The sequence below is a fragment of the Stenella coeruleoalba genome (genome assembly GCF_951394435.1).
Source record: "Stenella coeruleoalba genome assembly, chromosome: 7".
In the NCBI taxonomy this organism is placed as follows: domain Eukaryota; kingdom Metazoa; phylum Chordata; class Mammalia; order Artiodactyla; family Delphinidae; genus Stenella; species Stenella coeruleoalba.
In genome coordinates this window covers 61,134,772-61,143,003 of record NC_137153.1, presented here as the reverse complement: position 1 = coordinate 61,143,003, position 8,232 = coordinate 61,134,772, and the positions used below count along the sequence as shown (strand labels likewise).

At 36.5% G+C, this 8,232-nt stretch overlaps 1 pseudogene across 1 annotated transcript; it reads left to right on the top strand.

Moving 5' to 3' along the window:
- Positions 1-7,138: 7,138 nt before the first annotated feature.
- On the top strand, positions 7,139-7,683 carry LOC307189450 (large ribosomal subunit protein uL23-like; annotated as a pseudogene). Its single transcript has 2 exons — positions 7,139-7,537; positions 7,593-7,683. The product of its transcript is annotated as a large ribosomal subunit protein uL23-like (transcript).
- The last annotated feature ends 549 nt before the right edge of the window (positions 7,684-8,232 follow it).

Below are 8,232 nucleotides of genomic sequence, written 5' to 3'. Positions count from 1 at the left end.
CATCTACATACACACACACACACACACACACACACACACACACACACTTTACTTTCAGTGGGAACGCAGGTGTTTTTCAAAGAACTGTAAAATTACAAATTTAAATTACATTTAAAATTTTAAAAAATCAATTAGAAGAATACTGTTCTCTTCCAACTTGTTTACATACTGAATTGTCACAGTGAAAGCTAATTTTAGCCTTTGTTTTCAGCCCCAAGTTTAGCCCTAAACAATAGTAGCTGCTATAACTTTCTTCTTGTAAATCTTTTGCCCCAAGCCAAGTAATGGGCTGATTCTACTATTCACATCCTGTCATTCATAATGTCCAAGGTGTTTTTAGTCATCTGAGCTCTAAAATAAATGCCACAGTTTGAATATTATAGCAGAATGTGCAGATTTATCCTTGACCTACATCCAAATTTTACAGAAAATAATGAGAAAACTATTTGTTGGCCAAAAAAAAAAAAGCCTAACAACAAAAACAAGTTTTTATGTGCTACTGAACACTAGAGAACTTTTGAAACACAATTATAGACCGTGGAACAGAAGAATAAACTGAAAGGAGGAAGAAAAGCGATTAAAAAGTAAATAATTTACCTAGATGGAAAGACTTTAAAAAATAAGGGATTTGGAAGAAAATCTTTCAAAACTGAGATTCTGTAAAACCTTAACCATACGCTTTCTGTCAAAGCTAGATTTGTTATGTCACACCTCCATAACTCAGACCTGCAGTGCTTGGAAAATAGCTTGTTTAGACTTACTCCATAATGATTTTCTTAGCACTATTTTTAAATGCATGTTTCCTAACTTGGGAAAAAATCGTGGGTTGTTATGAAGTTGTTTTTTCTGGGTCAGTGAGTAGTTTAGTGAAGCAGGAAATATCTTTCAGAATGGAGTGAGGAGTCACCTGTCTCCAGATGGTCAAAATAACCAGCTTTTTTATACTCATCACTGTTAAATTAAAAAGGATCCAGGTACCTCAATTAATATAATATACCGTGGTTTAAATTATGTTTTATTTTGGAGGCGGGAGACCATGAATTGTCACTGACGTGGTTTCAGTAGAGGAATATTGTATGCACGTAAAACTGCAATGAAACAGAGTCTCCTTTGGTAAAAAAACATCTTTAAGTGTTTCAGACTTTTCCCCTTCATGAATTCTGATCACTAAAAGGTTCAAGGTTCATTGATAAGAATATATGCTTTTACTGGAAATTCTACTTCAAGTGATTAATTTTATTTTACCAGAATTTAAAATAACTTACTTATCTCTATTTGTCTGACTTATACCCTGCCTCCCATGTTCATGAAGGCATTGGAAACTGTTTTCCAAAAGCGTGAATTCCTTCTTAAGGCAGCACCCATGAAACACTTTCATAAAATAGTAACATCCAGGAAAATAAATCATGTTGCCATTGTCACTTCTCCAAACCCACATTTCTCTCAATAATTATCTAAGCAATTTTCAGGGTGAACTGTTATTAGTGACTTCGCCACCAGAGTTAACACTGATACTGGACAAATAACCAAGATGTAAATACTGCAAAATCCAGAATAACGTTTTCCTGGTTCCTCTTGATAAGACTCAATTCTTGGCTGTAATGGTTCTATGAATCGTGAAGACCACCCAATCTCAGGCAAGTTTAATTATTGTGACACATCCTGGATTTCATTCTGATGGATTCAACAGCAAAAGCATCCAAGGAGGTCATGCATTCTTACAAGAATTTCATTCTGGTTTATTGAAACTTCGGTAGCTTGTTTAAGGGTTCAAAATGCTCTGCATATTTTCTGGGGTTCATTTCTGAGTTCTACAAATTCAGTTGAACACATCTCCCTGCTAGCATATTATTAAAATGAATTATTTGTAGTAGTTGATCCTTTAATTTCTGGAACATTTGGCTATGTTTATTTTTGATGCATTTTAAAGTGTTAAAGTTCATAATTCCAATTACTATAATGTTTTAATAGGTCTTTGCATCACAAAAGTAATGTCACAACAATACTGCTTTTAAAAAAATACCCCAAATCTCTATAATTTAAAACTACAATCATTTACTTTTTCTCATGTATCTGTGGGATTCCTAGGCTGGGCTGCAAGCTATAAGTTGGATCCAGTTCTACTCCATGTGCCTCTCAGTGTCCTTGAAGCAAAGGGGCAGTTGGGTCATATTCTTTTCATGCCAGTGACAGAAGTATGAAAAGAATGAACACAGCTGGTAAGCTCTCACTCCCGTCCACATTCTATTGGCCAAAGAGGACCACATGGTCAAGCCCCAAATTAAAAGGGTGGAGAAATATATTCCATCACTCAAGGTACATGGCATAAAAAGGGAGAAGCATTTCAAACAAAGATATAATCTTCCAGTCTTGATATATGGCAGTGTAATTTCTCCCATGCTGCTTTAAAAGTACCAAATTTGAAGTGCTGAGGTAAAGAAAACATATTTATAAAATAGACAGCAGACCAGCATACTGTTTCTTTCGTTTGTAAAATTGAATTTCTGAAAAATGACTGATCCAACTGGTCAAAACATGCCTCTTTAAGAACATAAATGTTGGGTAAAAAATGGATGTTATGAGGACTTGAAATAACATAGCTTAGGGGCCCAAATTTGAGAGCATAAACCACTGTTCAGTCCATGCTGATTACAGGTAGAAAGAAAATATCTTACTATACAATTCTTAAGATTCAGAGTAGGTTTCTCATCATTATTCTCCAGTCACAGGGCTGGCAGACATTCAACCATTATGCACTGGTACCCCATGTTGGTTATTAAAACATTAAAATGCTTCCACAACAGTTGGTAAAGAGCCAACACCCTGAGCCTCAAAGACTAAGCATACACTCAGCCCAGGCCACCCAGATCCCTCCGTTGACATCCTTTCCTACAAGCCCCTCTCAGCCCAGCCATGAAGGGCGTCAGGCCCAGATCTGCAGGGGTCCACAGGAACTTGTTTGAGTCCAAAGAGGTAGCATTGATTCTGTTCGGACAGTGCCCACTGTTAGTGCGCATGGTATATTGGAAATTGAATATTTTTAATATCATCTCCTCAGTTGCATCAAGAGCAGATACTCTAAGTTTATGATCTATTCTGAGAAGAGGTTGGATTTCATTGCTCATGGTAAACACTGAAAAGCAGGACTCCTCTTGCTGCCATCCAGCTCACTTTCTCTAAAAACTCAGTCCTTGTTAGGAAAAAGGTAGCCCTTTGAAGTATTAGAAATAATACCAAAATTAATCGTAACATGTACCCCTGAATTGTTTCTAACAATTATTTTTTCTTTTTTGCCCAAAATAAGCAGAAAATATTTTTATTGTGGAAAATAAATGTATTACTAAATTTTAAAAATTAATATAGTGTTTGAAATATCAGTAATAGCCAAAGGCTATGTTTATTTTAAAACGGCAGTAAGCTAAAAATTAGGTAACTTTCCATAGCCTTCTATCTGAAATATAAAATTATTGAGATATGTATATAAAGAAACAAACCAGGGAAAAGAAAGCTCAGAGATGACACTGGGCGGGGGGTGGATTAGGGTGGGGGGATCCTAGCATTTGCAACCCATACCAACTAAAAACACAGAACACCAGATTTCATTATTTTGATAATCCTTGCTTAACTACAGTTTTCTCTTTTGGACAGCACATTTTTATTTTTATCATTTGAGAAATAAAACAATGTCATGTTATAGTGAACAGTCACTTCAGAACAGACCATCTAAATGTGGGCCGCACCTATAGCCAGAGTTGCCTGGGCACTAAGGACTGGGGGGAGAGAGGAAAGGGAAAGTCTGGAAGGTGGATGTGCTTTTAAGGTCTGAAATTCCACGTGTTGCCTTGACATCTGTGACCCTCACAGGTTCTCAAAGGCCTAGCCATGAGTTCCCCTGCTCTCACCATATATATGCCCACCACCCAGCAGGAAAGGTTCCCTACCGCTCCCCGCTGGTTCCCCATAAGCCATACCAGCTGCACCCCACCTGGTCCTCAATCTAATGGGTCTCACCTGCCTGCCAGCCACAAAATTATTCAAACAAGCCAATCATATGCTCCTGAGGAAATCAAAGGTCACCTCACCCTCTAGCCACTACACAGCTTGCCCCCCACAGTGCCTACTAGTTCACGCTGCTCCTGAGTAGTCTCCACGTGGCCCTGCGTGGTCTGCAGCATCCTGCTCTCCTGGGATGTGAGCATATGTGGCGAATAAACTGGTGCCAATCTCATCTGCCCAGTGTGAGGTATCAGGCATTCAGCCATTTCAGACTATTTAGAGCAGAGGATCCCTCCATCACTAATAGGGTGAATAGGAGGTGATAAGAATAGGGCAAAATAGACTGAAACGATAGCTATCGCAGGAGTGATATTACAATTTAAAAGAGGTGGGGGCCATCAGTTACGAAAGTCCAGCCCATTTTATTTATTAGACACAGTGCTTAAGTTCTGTGCGCTTTTCCAATGCCTGAAAAAAATGTTTAATATTTGAAAAGAAGTGTTAGCTCCACAGGCAAAAATAAAACTGTGAAATTAAACTTAATGTAGGATTGATTCAATGCCTATAATATATAATAACTAAACTCTTTTATAGTTATATATAAATTATATTTAATGTGGACTGTCTGTACATTTTAGTGTGTTTAATATGATGTGGGATGAATGGTTCTGACAATAAAATTTACTCAGAACTGGGAAGGCTATAATTTAATAAGTAAATATTACTTTCTCAAAATAAAAAAAAAAACAACTAAAACAGGTTTGAGGATTTACAAGACTGAAATAGAGTAAGAGAATAAAGGAAACGCTGAGGTAAGGAAAAAGGATCTAGTAAAAGACAAAATGCATCAACGCAGACATATGGTGAATTGTCTTCTGGAGGGTTAAGGAAGGGTCACTTTGCCTGCTATAGAGTGTCTGGTTACATTTGAAAGTAAACATCAAGAAAAAGAAAATATACATTCCATTTTGTCTAATGAACTCTTAGGCTAGAAAATAGTGAGATTCCCACATTGGGTCACAGTTTTTTTATACGTAACATATATTTAAGTCTTCCATCCAACAGCTTATTTCAAGAAAACAAAACTAAACTAAACTAATATAACTACATAATGGCATAGGGCTATGTTTATAGGGACATTAATCTAGCTCCTTCAAACCAATTCAACTGATAGTAAACAAATAGTAGATGAACAGTGCCAGAATGAAAACCAGAAACTGCAACTCTCAGCATCTTTTTCTAACTCATATAACTCATATGGAACAAAAGATCTGTATTTTTTGTGCAGGGAGAAATGTGAAATCAGTCAACACTAGGAACCTGAGTGAATGTACGTAATATGGCATAGTATTTTTGTTATAGATTTATTTTCACTTATTTTCTTGTCTTTTGAAACAAACATTCATCCTTTTTTTTCATTATTTTCTTCCTCTTCCTGTCACTGTTCTTTCTTGTTTTCGCTTCCTATGTTATAGATAATTGTGACTGTAATTTTCTCACACTGAACAAAAATATTATGATCTATACAAAATTATCAATTTATTATAATTAAAGTATCATCAGTAATCATTGATATTCATCAAACTAGAATATAGTGCAAGGAAAATTACTTCTAGCATTTATTTTGAAATTCAAAAAAAATAAAACTTGTACTTCTGTGGTAGCTGTAATATTTACCTTAAAACTTCAGTCTTGAAATATTTTTAGTCATTTATTTAAATAGTATGATTATTTTAAATATTGAAAAATACTAAAATAAACAGCTCTAGTAGGAATTCTTTTGATTTTAATACGGTGAATATTAGAGGGAAAATATGTTTGCTATTATGAGGATATATTTTTTTTAATTTCTAAAGAGCTTAGTCCTATGTGTTTAACATAGAGTTTTCCTTCTGGTGACAGACACTATGCTAAGGAGAAATGCATTTTTGGAAAGTTTGACCAATAAAAGATTTAAGTCACCAAAGGTTTGGCTGCTAACTTTAATTTAGCCCCATTTATTTAAATGGTTGCATTATAGCTGACAATATTTTGTGGCATATACTGAATATAACGATTCATTTATTTTTTCTGCTCTAGTAATTGCATCATAAATTACCATTAAAGCCCACCTAAAACTCAGTAAGAAATCATCCTTGGCATGTTAATCTATATTCTAGTAATAGACAAATTTCAGTGTCCAGTATAAATTTTCTGCTTTCATTTTCATAATGCACATGCATGCTCAGAACATACATGAGATTCTGGTATCCTTTTGAATATGCAAAATAGTGAACAGTTTAAGCCTTTGAAAATGTAAAAGACCTTTGAATCCATGTTTTCACTTATCTATAGAATATTATAATTTTGGTTCCATTGCAATTTGAACTAATCTAAATTTTTGACCTTTGTATTCTTGATATTGACTTATAATTTTAAAACTATGTATTTTATAAAGGAGTATAAATAACTAGGAAAATGGAGTAGTAACGAGTAACTAACTCTGAAAGTATTAAAACATATATAAAGACATATAATTTTAAAAGTATGCTACAAGTACAGGCAAAGGCAGGCAGATAAATTAAAAAGAGAAAGAGGGCTTCCCTGGTGGCGCAGTGGTTGAGAGTCCGCCTGTCGAGGCAGGGGACACGGGTTCGTGCCCCGGTCCGGGAGGATCCCGCATGCCGCGGAGCGGCTGGGCCCGTGAGCCGTGGCCGCTGAGCCTGCGCATCCGGAGCCTGCGTGCCCGGAGCCTGTGCTCCGCAACGGGAGAGGCCACAACAGTGAGAGGCCCACACCCCAAAAAAAAAATAAAATAAAATACGGCATTGTTTCTCATCATCAAAAAATAAAAATAAAAAAAAAAGAAAGAGAGAGAGAGAAAGTGAGAGTAAGAGAGCCTGAAAACATATCCTGATAATGTAAGAATTAAGAATATGAGGAAGGGTAGCATTTCAAATCATTGGAGAAAATATAGATAAATGAAAGTAACAAAAAAAATACAAAAAGGAAATACGGATGAACACCTCCAAAATCTTTTAATGGGTAAGTAGACATTATAAAGTAAAAATTACTAGAAATGTCTCTGTAAGAATGTTAAATTCTTGTCAGGCAAAGTGTTAACATCTTTAAAGAGCTTTATAAAAATGAATGTGGCCTTTTCACGAAGATGGCGCCGAAAGCGAAAAAGGAAGTCCCTGCCCCCTCCCAAAGCCGAAGCCAAAGCAAAGGCTTTGAAGGCCAAGAAAGCAGTGTTGAATGGCATACACAGCCACAAAGAAAAGAAGATCCGGACGTCACCCACCTTCCGACGGCCCAAAACACTGCGGCTCAGGAGGCAGCCCAAATATCCTTGGAAGAGCGCCCCCAGGAGAAACAATCTTGACCACTATGCCATCATCAAGTTCCCCCTCACCACCGAGTCACCCATGAAGAAAACAGAAGACAAAAACACACTGGTGTTCATTGTGGATGTCAAGGCCAACAAGCACCAGATTAAACAGGCTGTGAAGAAGCTCTATGACATTGACGTGGCTAAGGTCAACACCCTGATCAGCCCCTTGTATGGAGTATAGACTTCTGAGGAAACATCAGCTGTCCTGCCTCTAGAACTTAAGGGGCCTGATGGAGAGAAGAAGGCATATATATGTTCGACTGGCTCCTGACTATGACGCTTTGGATGTTGCCAACAAAATTGGGATCATCTAAACTGAGTCCAGCTGACTAATTCTAAATATAAAAGTTTTCAATATTAAAAAAAAAAAATGAATGTGTCAATAATTGATCAAACAATTCACAAAAGAAATGTAGATAGAAAATGAATGTGAGAACTGTTCAAAATCTCTGGTGATTTAAGTGAAACTGAAAACAGTATCTGGCCTTTTTCTCATGATTGAATTGGTGAAATGGAAGAACAAATAAAGAAGGTAGAAAAGGAGGAGTGGGGAAAGAGAAAGAGGGAGGGGAGGAAAAGGAAGGAAGGGAAGAAGGAGGGAAAAAAGGAGAAGGAGAAGAATATATGATGGAAAGGAAGAGGAGAAGAAAGGAAAATTACTACCCAGTGTCAGTCAGGGTATTTTAAAATGAAATGTCCTACAATGTTAAGGGCCGTAGAAAGTGACACAAGATGTCTGGGGCAAAATTTAGCAGCACACACAGTATATTTCATACATATTAATTCCTCTAGGAATTAATGCTACAGAAATCAAGTTTTGTTACAGCACTATGTATGTGGGGAAAAAGTTGTAAGTAATCTAA